This window comes from Gossypium raimondii, chromosome 6 (genome assembly GCF_025698545.1).
Source record: "Gossypium raimondii isolate GPD5lz chromosome 6, ASM2569854v1, whole genome shotgun sequence".
Lineage (NCBI taxonomy): Eukaryota > Viridiplantae > Streptophyta > Magnoliopsida > Malvales > Malvaceae > Gossypium > Gossypium raimondii.
In genome coordinates this window covers 56,059,327-56,075,826 of record NC_068570.1, presented here as the reverse complement: position 1 = coordinate 56,075,826, position 16,500 = coordinate 56,059,327, and the positions used below count along the sequence as shown (strand labels likewise).

At 30.2% G+C, this 16,500-nt stretch overlaps 1 long non-coding RNA gene across 1 annotated transcript; it reads right to left on the bottom strand.

Moving 5' to 3' along the window:
- Positions 1 to 581: 581 nt before the first annotated feature.
- Positions 582 to 2,008, bottom strand: LOC128041927 (uncharacterized). Its single transcript, XR_008197052.1, has 2 exons — positions 1,608 to 2,008; positions 582 to 1,209 (listed from the first exon to the last, which is right to left on the bottom strand). It is a non-coding gene; the product is annotated as an uncharacterized LOC128041927 (long non-coding RNA).
- Between the last annotated feature and the right edge of the window lie 14,492 nt (positions 2,009 to 16,500).

The following is a 16,500-nucleotide window of genomic DNA, read 5'->3' as shown; positions in this document are numbered from 1 at the left end:
ATATTAATGAAATTTTTGTTGAAAATTATGCTTGTCTTCGATATAAAAAAATATATACCTAAATCAAATTGTCAAATATTTTTAAAGAAATAACAATAATATATAAAGCTCAACAGAGTTCATGCTCAACTATAAATAGGGTTAATTCAAATATTGGATCCCTTGTTAAAGTGAAATGTTTAATTGGACACCTTAATTTCAAATTTATACATAAAATGCACGGTTCAATTAAGATATTCAACTATTCAAATTTATAAATAAGGTTAATTCAAATATTTGGTACTCTTACTACGATAAAGTAGTAAAGTGTTCAATCCGACACCCTAATTTCAAAATATCCAATAAGGTGCTCAAAATCTTATTTTGTTACAAACAACTATATTTCATCACCTATATATGTCTAACACTCACTAGATTAGACTCTTTGCCTTTCCATCTAAAATCTACACAACTTTCTCCCAAGTTTTCTTCCTAAAAACTTCGGATAATACCCAATTAACACTTTTGATTTTCCACTCAATATACCCAAAGGTACATTCCTTAATAAACAAGATTAAGTGTTCTCAGATCAATACATCATCTATATAAGTCTCCTCAATTTATAAAGAATCAAAACTTTCTTATCAATTGCAATCAATCTCAATCTCCACCAGCATGACTACTATTTAAGAGAATATCTTCAACGAGCTCAAGATAAGTATTGGATCTTCAGGACGAGCTTCTGTGTTTATCCAATCCGATCCAATTTCTTCAAAGTTAGGAAAACATTAGAAAAACATTTTCCTCAATTCAATCCAAACAAAACTCCTAGATATGTTGTTATAAACAGTTTAGATATTAAGAATGGGTTTGCAGTCATCAAAGTATTAGCAAGAATGAAAGCCTAAAGATTTTTCTTCTAAAAAATTGCCTACTTAATATGTCAAGTTTCTGAGCTGAACAATGTCAGGCAGCAATAGACATAGCTTTTCTTAAGCATTTTATCAAACAGTTTCTATGCGCAACCAGGCTTCAAGCCAACTAGGCCGCAAAATAATGATGTCAACCACTTGATTGGCAGTCTGTGGGAGATGGACAGCATCAACTTCAACAAATTCAAATTAGGCAAATCCTTTAGGTTGACCAAACTTGTCTGTCAAAATCTCTGTTCACGGTTCCACAAGATTGGAATTGCTGGTGAACTTCCTCAGGTGTACATGCATGGTCTACCTGATGTTACAAAGACATAGAAAGAAATAGAGACTAAGAGAGATGTACAAAACATTGAGATCATTTATTAATTGTACACCTAAACAGTCTACAAGGTACCTAAACAAGCCAAACAAAGCATATGCCAAACTAAATTAATGTTTCCCCTGAATAAGTTGTTATCTACATATGGGTGAAATTAGTTTGAATCACATTGAACTCGCCATCTGTAATAACTAAGATTTAATTGTTCATGCACATGCACGTGGACAAAATAGAGCATTTCAAGCCACACGTACACAAGCATAAAACCAAATTGGGTTGAAGGGATCAAACTGGTAGAACTACTCCTACATCCTTTGACCAGACTAAAAAGCATGATCACAATTCTATTTGAATAAAGAGGGATATCAAAAAACCATATAGAACAAGATCTCAAAACATCCTGACAAAGCATATTCCAAGCACCAGCAGGAGGGGAAACAAAAATTTGCAGCTCGAAACCCATGCTAAACCCCTGTTTTGCCCGCCACTTGATTGGCAGTCCGTGGGAGAAGGACAATGCAAATATCACCACCACGTCCGCGCAGTTCGACTATATTTTCTAACCAATGCCAAGTTATCAGAAGCAGCCTGGCCATCATTCAACAGCTGGACAGCTTGGGAACTGTCACATTCCACCACTACCTTCTTGAATCCCTTCTCCTAAGCAATGGAGAGACCATGAAAAATGCCCCACAAGTCTGCTCCAATCACAGTACAAATCAGACAGCTAATAAGGTAAATGTAGATGAGTTAGCCAGATAAACAAATAATACCGTTCAAGTGAAAAAAAAGGGTTGATAAACCTCACATTACCAACTTAAATAGATCTGGAATCGACTTCCTCCTTTTTAGCTTGTGTGCAGAAGCCATAATTCAAAAAAAAAAAAAGAGTAAAATTAATAATAAAGAAATTATTATTCAAATTCAATGAAGAAAAATTCAAATAACTGAAATATGATAAGTTATTTGTATTCATGTTGGAGAGTTTAATTTTGCACTTGAATATTCAAATTAACTTCGGATGGCACTATCTCACTGCATTTGGTCTATTGTAATGGAATAAAGCTGTAACAAAATATAATTGTAATAAGTAATTTAATTATTTGATTGAATGGAATAAATGTTCTAATCGTATAAGAAAAAAAATCAGAGTTACTTTAGCAGAACTTTTTTTAGGTAGATGATTATTGTTATTAAATTTTAATAGAATTATTATTAAATATAATTTAATAAAATAATAAAAATAATATAATTATATTTTAATATAATTATTATTAAATATAAATTAATAAAAATAATAATATATAATATTAGAAAATAATCAAATTGGATGAATTGGTTCAATTTGACAGTGATTTTAGCAGAATCTTTGAGAGTAGGAGCTGACCTGAAGAACGAGTCGATCTCCTGGTGAATAGATGCAGAATCCATTTCAATTTCCCTACGACAAAACATCAAAAAAAAAAAATAAAGAATCAATAGAAATGCAAAATGAACCCTAGTTGAATTGAACTTACAAAAAAATCTAGTTGATTTGGCTCTCAAGTTGATTTACTTCCTTTTAGGTTGATTTGAACTTGAGATTGTTGATGGTCAAAGAAATGAAAAGGTGAAACTGTTGAGAATCGGGGGAGAGGGGGGAAGAAGGATCATTTGGTGGAGAGGTTGGAATAGCCAATTTGACACCTCCGCCTCAAAATCGTCATTTGACATTTTGAGTATTCAATAAACCAAACATTTGATTTACTGTAAATTTTTGAATCGTGCCGTAATGAAATAGCCATTTCATTGAACCAAACATGGCATAATGGTCCTCTGGGACTCCATGTGAATTAGATCATGAAATGACAAAATATTTGCCAAGGATTAATTAGGTTGATACAAATATATATATATATATATATATAAGGGCAAAAGACATCTATATCAAAATTATTGAATTTAAAAATAAAAATAAATAGAATAATAATTAAATAATAAAGGATGTAGTTATGCTTTTACTTAAAATTCATTAGAAAGGAGTAAAATTTTAAACAAATCACTTTAATATTGAATTTTGAAAATATAAGGATTAAATTCTAAATTTATAAAAAGTAGAAGGACCTATGATATGTTTTAACCTTTTTATAATAAAAGACCTATAGTGATGAATAAATTTGATCTGTCACTATAGCTCCCATACAAATAACATGAACCTATTTATTAAAAGTGAAAGTTGATACATGACAAATTCTTTGTAGTGTTACACTAATTTACATGATTTGCCTGGTTGATATCCGTGCCAAGAACATTGGCCGCCATCTATTATTATCAAGTTTACAAACGGTGATTCTGAAGCAGTGGATGCAGTGAATTCTCAAAACAGAATGGTAAAGGCTTTGGTTTCTCCATTTTTTATGTACAAAAAAGAATGACAAAGATAAAAGAATGAAAAAATGTTATTTCACTTGGTAATTTAAATGAATATAAATACCAAACTTTATTATATACAATGTAGAGTTGTAATGAATTGGGATAAATTTATCATTTAATAAAAAACATGAATGTGGTAGGGAGTTGACTATATTCCGTGATCAATCATCTATCATTTTAGAGAATACTCGTGACAAGATGATTAATCACTGCTGTGACGCTCGTGATGGATATCTTAATTTCTTTAAATAATTTTAACAAAATATGAAAATTTCTGATTTTTTTAAATAATTAGTTTCTCAAAACATAAAGCCTACATTCTATTATTTTTCTTATTAATCTAAATAATGATTTTAATTACGGCTAATATTGGATAAATAAATATGGTTTTGAATGTTTTATAAAACTTATAAAGTAGTTAGTTATTTTCTTAGAAATTTTGAAATGAATTTTTGGACTATTTGAAACTTAAATATCTTAAATAATTAGATTATAATTATAAATAATGATAAATTTTTAATTATTTTTAAGTTCTTTTTATTGTGTATGTTCAGGATTTGTGATTAGGTTGAATTGAACATATATATATATATATATATATATATATTATTTTTTATAAATTTTAATTAATTATTTAATGAAATCAAATGAATTGGTCGGATTGATAGATCAAGAATTGGTGGTTTGATCAGTTGAATCATTAGTCCGATTTTGCAAACTTTAGTGGCATAATAGGTTAGACTTTTTTAAATTTTGTTCTCGTCCTCTAAATTAAAATTTACTCTTTCAACATTTATTGGACAATTTTAAAAATGATTTTTTATATGAATAATCAAAAGTTCAATCTTAATTTGATTATTTATTATTTTTACAAAAATATTTTAAAAATTATATATAATAATAGAAATGGAGAATGATAGAAAAATGAGTGAATATATAATACTAATGATTATTTCACCTAATGTTTAAGCTCAGACTTGAACATTCAAGGCTCAAGCCTAGCCTGACTTAACTCATTTTAAATATATAATACTTTATATTATGTTACTTTTATATATTATGTAATTTAGAAAACATTTTAAAAAATAAACGTATACTAAATGTTGACACCATTTTTTTGATTGAAAACGGGGTCGACTTGGGTTTTGAAAAATGAAACGGAGTCGCCACCAATCCTTTTTAATAGGTGTGATTGGATCACCTTGAAAGTGGTTGTTTTTAATAAACAATTTGACTTTATTAAAACAACAAGTTTGGTCCACGAAATTCAAAAAAATGGGTTCGGGAGTCGGTTAGCACGAGGAAGGATTAGCACCCTCGATACGCCCAAAATTGGTACCTAGTTGATTACTTAATGTCGAAAAATTAAAAACTTTGAAGAAATTTAAAAATACGATCATTATATTAAATCGTTGAAAATTTTAAGCAAAATGGGCATATTTCACGTTATTCGAGAAAGAGAATCATATCCAGTAAGTTAGGACACAATGTCTCGAATTCCCGATACGCGAATGAAAAATGCTTATTTAAAAGATATTTAACTATCTTGGATAGAAAAGGGATCACGATCAGTAAGTTAGGACACGATCCCTTTTTAATTCCCGATATCGTTTAAAACTTGAGTATGAAAATATTCGTGTAATAAAGTTTAAAAGAATATTCAATTGTTTAAATCAAATGAAGAAATCGCAACCCAATACGTTAGGGCACAATTTCTCAAAATATTAAACATTGAATATTGCATTTATTTCGAAAAATCCTCATCTCGAGAAAATAACGTGTCACATCCAATGTGTTAGGACACAACGTATCGAATTCCCATACGAGAATACATGCCGAAAAATTTATTTATTTGAAAAGACATTTAATTATCTCGAGTTTAGAAAAGAGATCATGCCCAGTAAGTTAGGACACGATCTTTTCTTAATTCCCGAGATCGTTTAAAAACTTGAGTTTTGAAAAGATTCGTGTATTTAGATTTATTGTGAAAATCGAAACCAGTAAGTTAGGATACGACTTTCTCAAATCTAAACACGAAATTTTGTTTATTCAAAAAGTCATAATTTATACATTGAATAAAAAACAATTTCATGCAAAATAGTAAAAATAAAACACGATATTAATATACGTGACAAAACAATAATGAATTCGTAATGTAAGTATGAATAATACGAACAATCATCAAAAATGAAATACATAAACATAAGAAACAAATCGATCATATAGAATCAAATAAATAAATGAATAGAATTAAAACATTCTTTCAAAACAAATAATGAAAATGTAAGTAAAGAAATAAACAAAGAAAATGTATAAAACTATAAAAATATAAAAGATATATATGTGTATATATAAAGGTATATGCAAGCATGTATATATGAAAATTAAAATATATATAAAGCATTAAATATGTGTATATATATATATATATATAGATATATAAATAATATAAAGTATAAAATGCAATATATATTAGAAAGGTATATAAATACGTAAATGTGTGCATAAGTCATAAAATAATAAAACAGGGTAGATTTATATTTGTATATATATATATATATATATATTGTAAAATATGTATACAAAAGAAATGCATGAATATATATAGATAATAAAGCACCTAATATAAAGTATATGTAACGTATAGATATGATTATAATAATGACAGTAATAATAACTTAATTAGTTTAATGTTAACAATATTAAAATAGAAAGGGACTAAAATAAAAGAAAAATAAAATTAACGGTCCGAATTTAAAAAGAAAAGAAGAAGCAAAAAAGAAATCGGGGCCTAAATATGATGCGCGTAAAAATGGAGGAACCAAAATGGGAAATATTCCCGCCATCCAAAACACTGCGTTTCAAAAAGGACCAGATGGTAAATTGCAATAAATTACAGGGTGAACTTAAAAAGAAAAAGAACTTGATTGCAAGATTATTTAAAAACGGAAGGGCTAAAGTGGAAAAATACCATTGAACGAAAACACTCGGATCCCCCACAGGCGGGTCGGTCGGTGCATGGTCTAAGGCAAAACAGCGCCGTTTGGTGCACGATAAAATTGCCTAAAACGACGTCGTTTTTGAAGCCTATTTAAGCTAAATTTTTTTTAAAATTTTCATTCTTCCCTTCTTTTCTCCAAAAAATTTCTGAAAATGCTCTCAATTCCTCTCCCCACTCCGCACTTTGCCTTGAATCACGATGAGCAAAACCACCAACACCGACGTTGCACGACCACCGCATACAGTGGTCGGAAAATTCAAAAGGTCAGATTTCTTTTTTTTTTGTATATGTATTTGTAGACTTTTTTTTAAAAAAAAGATAATAATAAAAAAATGTTAGTTTATATAGATATTTCGAAAATGAAATTAAAAGAAAACTCAAAAATAAAATAAAAATAAAAGTAAGTAAATGAAAAAGAAAAAGAACTCAAGAGCAAAAAAAAAAACAAAAATCACCTCTTTGTTTCTTTTATTTTTATTGAATCTATCTTTTCTTCTTTTTCTTTTTTTTCCAAAAATCCCCCCCTTTTACAATCTGTTGAATTGCTTTATATAGCCTTTTTCATTACAAATCCCCCCACTTGCTACTGCTATGATTTTCTTTATTGTTTGCAGGTGAAGCAGGTGGTGACGTGACGTGAGGCACGGAGCGGCGGGGTGGTTGACCAGCAGGTCCTAGGTGGGGTGCGGCGGCACTAGGGTTTCAGAAAAGCTGAAACCCTAGTTTGACCCTTAGCATTTGGGCTTGGGTTTTGGTTTGGGCTGAAGGGTATTGGGCCGTTCGGGTTTGGGCTCCGGGTTAGGCTAGTTGGGCTGGTGGGTTAGTTTAATTGGTTTGTTTTTTTTTGTTTTTTTGTAATTGGGCCCCGGGCTAAAATTGGGCTTGTACACTAAATATATAATACTACTTTAATTTAAATATTAAAAAAATGTTAAGATAACTATATAAAAATTTTAATAAATAAAAACATGTATAAAATTGCTAAATATTAAAATAAAAATATAAATATTTTTTTAAAATTTAAAAAATAATATGGACAGACCTAAAATGGGCTTGGGTTAGTCTTTTGCAACTATGAGTGGGTTTGGGCAAAATTTTAGCCCCAGATTTCTGGTCGAGTAGGACTTAGATAATCATAAAATATGTTAATATCATATTTAAGCCTAACCCAAATTCGATCCGCTTCGACCCATAAACATCTTTAGTTTTAATCATAACATTTGTGATGTCAAAAAGTATAAAGAAGAAGTCTGTTAGACATATTTTGGAGTTATCAAAGAGTGCTAAGTTTCTAAAACTCGAGTTTGAGTGTTGGATAGGGGTCTAGGATTAACATGGGTATGTTGAGAATTTTCCGAATTTTTGCGCGTATTTGAATGGCCATTAGAGAATCATATCCATGTGTTTTCATGTCTGAATATGCGTCAAACATACATACTTTAAGAAAATTGAGAGATACATGTTTCTTTTTTTCTTTTATGGAAAATATTACACACAGTTAATACAGAGGTTAAAATATGTCATTAGTCCTTATACTTTTTCAGAATTTGAGATTTAATCCTTATACTTAAAAAGTTAAAAAATTCAATTTTCTTACCTTTTCAATTTAAAATTTATAATCCAATATTAATCGGTAAATTTTATCAAAATTTGTCAACTTAACGCCTCTGGCACCAGCATGCAAAGAAGAAACATGAAATAGATTAAAGAAAGGAGTAAATTAAGTTGTCGTAAGTTTTTGAAAGGTTTATATGATAAAGATGAAGGCTTTTTAGCTTAATTTAAAAGCATTGTGCTAAGGTGAACGTCTCAAGCATAGGTTGATTTCGATTAATATGTTTTCGGTTTTTCATACCATTTTTTATCGTTACATAAATAGCTGTTACGATTTGATTCTTTTTTCAAACTGGCCAATGCAAATTTGATCTTGTACGGAAGTCTAATTAAAATATAAATTTGAAATTATGTTTCGTTTTATTTTATAATAAAAAAATATGAATTTGGTCAAGGGTTTGATCTTTATTTATGGGAACAGAGTATATTTTATGGCTAACAGTTTACTTATTTGAAAAACATTTACGGCAAAAGAATTAATCAACATTATGTTATCAATGGTGGATATCCTAATTTCTTTAAAAAAATTTAAAAAGAAAATTTCAAATGAGTAAAGATCGAACAATGGAAATTTTTAACAAAATTTAAAATAATTAGGCTTCAAAACATAAATCTTACATACAGTTGAGTAACTCTTTTTTATATCTCATCAATAGGAATATCTGGGTATTTATACTATAACAGCTTTATGACTTGACTTCACTGTTTTGTCTTGACTCCATTGTTCCTAGGACTGGCATTTCGTGTGGGCTTCAAGCCTGCTGGATACGTTTTTTGCCCTGGATTGTCTGTAGTGTACGCGGTCCTCTCTGTCTCTGGGGTTGACATTTTGAGCGGGTTTTAAGCCCACTGGACACGTGTTTCACTCTGGGTCACTTGCAGAACACGTGATCTCCCTTTCGTGAACACCTTGGGCCTTCAGAGAGCATCTTGGGTATATGCGAACTGGGGCCACAATCCTCACTCAGTTCGTGCAAGCTGGTTCCGCGAGCTTGCCTTGCAAGCTAGATCTAGAACTTGGGTTAGTGATCACTGATTTATAACACATTATATTACTGTTCTTACTAATTTAAGAGTTATAGATAATAATTTGAAGTATAGTTAATATTGGATTAATAAATATGGTTTTGAGTATTTTCCAAAACTTGTAAATCATATACAAATTTTCTTGAAAAACTTGAAATGAATTTTGGATTATTTCAAAACTTAAATAATTTAAAATAATTAAGTTATTTTGAGTATTTTCCAAAACTTGTAAATCATATACAAATTTTCTTGAAAAACTTGAAATGAATTTTGGATTATTTCAAAACTTAAATAATTTAAAATAATTAAGTTATTATTATTATAAACAATGACATTTTTTTTACTTGTTTTCAAGTTTGTTATATTATTTATTTTCTAAGTTGATGATTATCTTTCTCAAGAATGTCGTCCTCAATATTCAAACCTACGTTTTTTGTTTAAGAGTGCAATGTATATTATCATTGCACTCAATATTTATTAGTATGATATACTTAAATTACTAATTGTAATTCTATACTATTTTTTTTTATTTTAAAAAGCTTGATTAGACTCTATGGCAATATAGGGAAAATATAGATTCCAATAACATCCGAAACTAGATAATCTAATTACTATTCATAGTAAATTTAGAGCAGACCAGCGGAATAGCTAGGAGTTGGTAGGGGCTCGCCCCCCGAAAATGAAAGATTTTTTATTTAGGTCTTTTAAAATTTTATTTAGTAAAGATTAAATTATACTTTGGTCTCCTTAAAAATAATAAAAATATGATTTAATCTTTTATAAATTATAAAGTTATAGACTATTAAAATGATGAAATTTTGTTTTTACTATTATAAAAGTTACAATTTGATTTTGCCCCCTTAAAATTTTTTTTCCTTCGCCCGGAGCAGACACATGCAAATCTTAGGGTCTGTTTGATTGGCTGTAAATGTTTTCCGTAAAATGATTTCTGGAAAATGTTTTACTTTTCTGTAAAATGACTTCTTGGAAAATATTTTCGGTGTTTGATTGAATCATGTAAAATATTTTCTCATTGTTTGATGATTTCTGAAAATATTTTCCGGAAAAGTTGTTTTTACATATATTAATATATATTAATAAATTTTTATATTTTAAATTGTTTTTACATATATTGCAATGATTATTTATAATAATACTCAATAATAAGCTACAATATTGATCGTTATAAATTGAAAAATATTATCCACAATGAGTACTAGTAAGAATATTGAATAATTATAAATTGCTTGAAACCATAATGAGTACTAGAAATAATATTATCCAAATACATAATTAGTAGTACACCACATAGTAACAACATTGTCCAAGTGCATAATATTACACCACATAAAAGTATCAATATCTTCAACCCCGAGAAAATTTTTGAAGCCAAATTTTCTATGCTTCTTACTTTTAACTAAAACATTTTGGCCTCGATTCATGACTCCTAGATAATCACACACGAACACAAGAAGTCATCATCAAATCCTTCTTCCTCCATCGACATCACTTGTTCGTAAAGCTGTGATGTATTGTCGGCAGTAAATTGTTTCAAAGTATTAGCAATTTCGCCAAGTTGCTCACCCACAAATTTAATTTGTTCATCAACGAGACCTTCTTGACCACCTTTTCTTTTACGTTTGGATGTGCCAGATGAAGATACATTTGTTCTTACCTCTTGACCTCTTCATTGTCGTAGTCTCTGTGCATTGAATCTTCATTACCATCATCCAAATCTATGTCAAGAAATGTTCGCAAAACTCCTGTTGCCATATCTTTGCCAACAACTACGACCATTTCATCATAATGATCAATGCTTTTATTCAAAATGGTTCATACTTCTTGTGTGCTGTTGGATATTATACACAATTAGAATAACAAGTAAAAACAATTGAAATATACTTAACATATATATACATATATTACCATCACCGTTGCATCGTATGTCGCTCTATCACATGTGATCATTTTCATGTTATCATCCCATCCAAAACCACTTTCACCTCGAATTTTGCATATAATCTGCCACTGATTTTTTACTGTCCTCAAATGATTTTCCACGTGCTTCGTATCGCATTGGACTTGGAATCTAGAAGAAATGGCGTCGGCAACTCGATTAATAGAAACTGATTTGAAAGTATTAGAAGGCTTATTTCCTTTTCGAGCCTCCTCTGCTAGAATTTCAAGGAAAACATGTTCCATCGGTTTTGTCCACCTGAATTGCTTGGAGGTCCCTTCTTTGTTGCCCTTACCCATCCTACATAAAATAATTGTCATTGTCAATAATTTCAATATCCAACAAGCTTAAAACATAATAATCAATTCAATATCCAACAATGTTAAAACATAATCAATATCTAAAAAATTCAAGACATATATCAAAATCCAACAATCCAAAATTTCAATATCATTATCCAACCAACATTTACAAAAAAAAAAAACATCAGTCTAAAACATACATAACATAGAAACAATAACCCTAAGCCCTAAATCTACGTAATATTTCTAGCCATATAATCACCCCACATAGTTTGTGCAATCTCATCTCTCTTAGCGCACCATTCTCTTGCTTCTTGTCTTTCTTCTCGCTCCGTGAGAGTTTGTATTGTCGAATCAAACTCGGACTCCTCGTATAATCCTTGATTAAGTAAATCACTAGGATCAACTCCCATTATATGATTATGAATGATACAACAAGCCAAAACTATATCTACTTGAGTTTGAAAATTCCAAAATGGTTCAAAGATCTAATACACGAAACCGTTTCTTCAAAATCCCAAAACACGTTCAACAAAGATCCGTAATGATGAGTGGCGAAGATTAAAGAGTTCCTTTGCATTTTCGGGCCCTTCAAAGACTAAACTCTTTTAAATGATATCGAACACCACGGTATGGGGTAATACATCCATTCGGATGCCATATCCAAAGATCGCAAGATAATATTTACCTACAATTTTACAATACATAATTAATACTAATAACCTATGAGCTTACTGGAACTATTTCTGATAAATATTACCTTCCGAAATTCTTAATCCTCTTGGGCGTGAAAGTGCATCACATAAAATACGAGAATCATGTGCACTACCTTCCCAACCAGCTAGAACATAGGAAAATTTCAAATCAAATGTAATGGCAGCCAATACATTTTGTGTTGTCCCCTTTACTGCCATTTAAATCTTCCTTGCAAGCTAGGTGGAACAGATGCACAAATATGAGTTCCATCTAATGCTCCAATACAATCTTTAAAATAAGGATAAAACCTTGGATTGTTTTTAATTTCACTAGGAGTTGACTCATCAGGTAATCTAATAACTAGTCTATATAATTTCAAAATAGCTCTCAATACAACCCTAAAGTAATGGTGAACTGTCTGAATTGATCTATAATATCTAGATCCAATCACTCGAAACCTTACATTATAACCAATTATATGTAAAAATATAACTACTTGCTCCCTAATATCGACAGATTTAGACGATTGTAACAAATTATTCGTACTAAGAATATCACATAAATTAAAAAAGGCGATCGGTCTCATCCTTATCATATCAATGCAATGCTGGTCACCACTATATAAAATACTATTAATATAGTTTTCTCTTTCATAATCTCGATTCACACGAGGGCGAGAAGCAATTTCCTTCCTAGTTTCTAATTTTTTAATCCAAAGAGCCCCAAAAGCTAAAACTGAAGCCACGACTCCGGCAATTGCCATTTTATGTTGATTACGATCCATCTACACAAAATAATGCCACACAAATATATGATTACTACTACAAAAGATGCAAGATTTTCATAAGATCACTATATATATTTGATAAGCATATAATGAACAAAAAAATAAAATAAGATTACTTATTTTTTCCATTAGATTAGAATTCACTAACTATTTAATTAATTATAACCAGCTTTGCAAATTGTTAATGATTTCTTAAAAATATCAATATCTAACTAATTGTTGCCTATTTGTAGGCCAAATAAAACACTTTGAATATTTTAAATAATATTTGTGTAAAACATTTCTTTTTACTTGAAATTATTTTGATAGTGAAATGTTTGTTGGAGTACAAGAACCTTCATTGCTTGATGGCGAGCAATGCTATATTTTAATTGCTTCTTATAAAGATGCAAATGATATATTTTACTAGAGTTGAGTTTGAGCTACATTCTATTTGGCATCCAATGCTAGTGGTGTGAGTAATTAAGATACTTTTCCTCCAACTAGTAGTTCGCAATTTGAAGAGGATGGATTGTTCTACATTATTGTTTTTTCTTTGGATTAAATTTCTTGTTCTATTTGGTTTTATTTATGGTCAGAAAGTATTTTGAGTTGTTTGCTATGAATTCCGGTCAACTGAAGCACTTTCACTTTTACTTAAATCAATTTTGTGGGAGTCATTGCCTTGCATGGTTGACTCGAGGAAGGAATGGTCATCTTCTGTTTTCTTGATGATCATAAGAAGTACCAAACCATAATTTTGTCGAATGCGAGATTAGCAATAGGCAAGAAGAGACTGTTGACTCTGTTAGCATTCCCTAGTCAGGTATTTCAGGTTGGTTAGAGATCATATGTTCAAACATTGCTACCCTCCTACTGTACAGAATATAGTGATTTTGAACATCAATTATTTGAACATCACAGCTTTGAAGATGCTTTGTGAGGGAATCTAGTGATTTTGAGTCACCTAAAACTCCTCAATAATCTCACATAAATTTTCTGTAAGGTACTTTTCTCTTCTAGACTGTAAGATGCATTAGTAAGGACATTTTGTTCTCTGAAGTAAAGATTCTGGGAGTTGAATAATTCTGTTTCATTTTTTGGCAGGAGAATATTATGGGATAAGAATTGGTTTATACACCCCCTATCATTCCATATTTAAAGGCATCACCCCCAGTGGGGAATTCTGTTTATGGATCTTGCTAACATGTCATATTGTTCTTCTGGGTTGGCATAAATAATGGTTTCTGTCTTGGATTTTGTAGTTGGTTTGAGGTGGCATAAATAACAGCATTATTTGACCGATAAACAGAGCCATTGGGATCAACAGAAAAATGTGACAACTAGGTCTCTCAAACACTGGCAGCAACCTCTACCATCCTTCAGAAGCATGCTAGGTTGGGTGCTTAAGTAGGCATTATTATAAAGAATTTTATCACTTCAGAGAGTGGGATTTGAGTAGTCATTTTTAGTTTTTTTTCCCCCTTTAAATCACCATTTCACATGTCTTTTAAGTTGAAGTTGCAGAATATTTTCTGAGTATTAGTAAATCTCATTTGCTAGAATTTTAAAGTTTCTAATATAGTTCGCTCAGATGGTAGTCCTCATCGAAATAGGAGTGTTGGCTCTAATCAGATTAGGAGCTTTATAGAATCTATTATAAAACAATTTCCACTGCTCTCCACATAGTATGATCCAATCAATTCTAACAATGAAACTCACTCCTACATGAAACACTAATTACCTAACCGAACCTTTAGCAATCCCATTGTTGCTCCTTTTTTATTGATTTTCCAAAACAAGAAACCCAAAAAGAAAAACCGAACCTCCAAAATGAAATTCAGAACACGAACAATCAGTTAGACCCAAAATACTAATCTTCTGGCCTTATTCGATCCAATCTGAATCACATCCATGCAAACCCAAAAGATAAAAAGAAAATCCTACCCAAAATCAATAATAATGCCAAGAAAAGCAATCATTTCTTTTTCTTTTTAATAACAAACTCAAAATGAATTAAACAAAGCCGAATAGAACCGAAGCATCATCAAAGACGTGAAATCAAACCCAGAAATCTAAGAAGACTGAAATTTACACAGATAATACATTTATTCAGGATGCAATAATGAATCAAATAAATCACTGATAAATCAAACATTTAGCAAAGAAGCTAAACCAGCTAAACAGACAAGTGATGCTAAATAGACAAATTATGAACATCAACGAGTAAACAAGAGTTTACCTTAAATACGAATTTGTTGGCGATTCGGGAATAAACAAACCCTTGATTTTCTGGAACTGGAACTGGGTGGAGGACCGGAGGTAGACCGGAGGTGGATCGGTGGAGGACGGAGGTAGCTTGATGCCTTGATTTTGGATTTGGGAAAAAATGGAGGAGGGGAGATAGGGTTAGGGAAGACTGTCGGCAGTAAAACAAAACAATAATGTTGTGGATACAACAAAATTAGCAACAATAGCAGAGGAGATGAGGCAGAGATGATGAGGAGCTATGGAAATGGTTTCAACGGTGAGAAGATGAGCTGTGGAAAATGTCTTACCGATTTCTAAGGGGTAAGACATTTTCCGGAAATATAGGGTTGATTTTCCCGTGTTTTGGAATTGATTTTCCAAAAGGAAAATATTTTCCTCCAATCAAACACTGGAAAATGGGGAAAACCATTTCCGGAAAATCATTTCCCCCTATCAAACAGACACTTAATCTTCAAATATTCATTATATGAATTTACTATACTTATGCATATAACATATTTGGATTTAAATTATTCGATTTGCATTTAAATATTTTTATTTTTTTAACTTACTAAATTCATATATTAATCATATTTGAATAACCAATGAATAATTATTTATTTTGGGTTCAAATAGATTTAATTCATTAATAAAAATTTTGAATTTTGGAGCAGTTATGCAATTTCATATTTGAATATTACAAAATTATATGTATGTGATATATTATCATCTTTATCCAATATATTTAAATGATATAATCGTCTTTATTAAAATTAAAAAAATTCTTATGGTGGTGATAATATCTCTTAATTTTTCATTTCTTACTCTTTAAGATATTTATAATTATCACTCATATCATATCCATTAAATCTATTTAAGTTTTGAAGAATAATGGAAGAGAGGCCTGCTTTTTGTGTTATTAGTAAAATTTTATTCCGTGTTTTTGGCTTACCGGTTTCCAATTAAATTTTTGTCGTTAATAAAATTAATTAATTAAATTTATGTATTTATGACATGATTAAGTAATCTTAAACCTATAAAGAACTAAAGTAGTTGCCAAATTTGCAAATAAAAAAAGAACAATTTTACTTTAATAAAGAAAGTAAAGTATTAATGTTGTAGAAATGCTTTACTTTGTTTTGATTTTTATAACATATAAACTTTACTTTTAATTTAATTGTCTATTTTTCTAAGAAATTCTTTACTCTTTTGAATTGGTATGTTTTCCGAATAAATTTTTGAG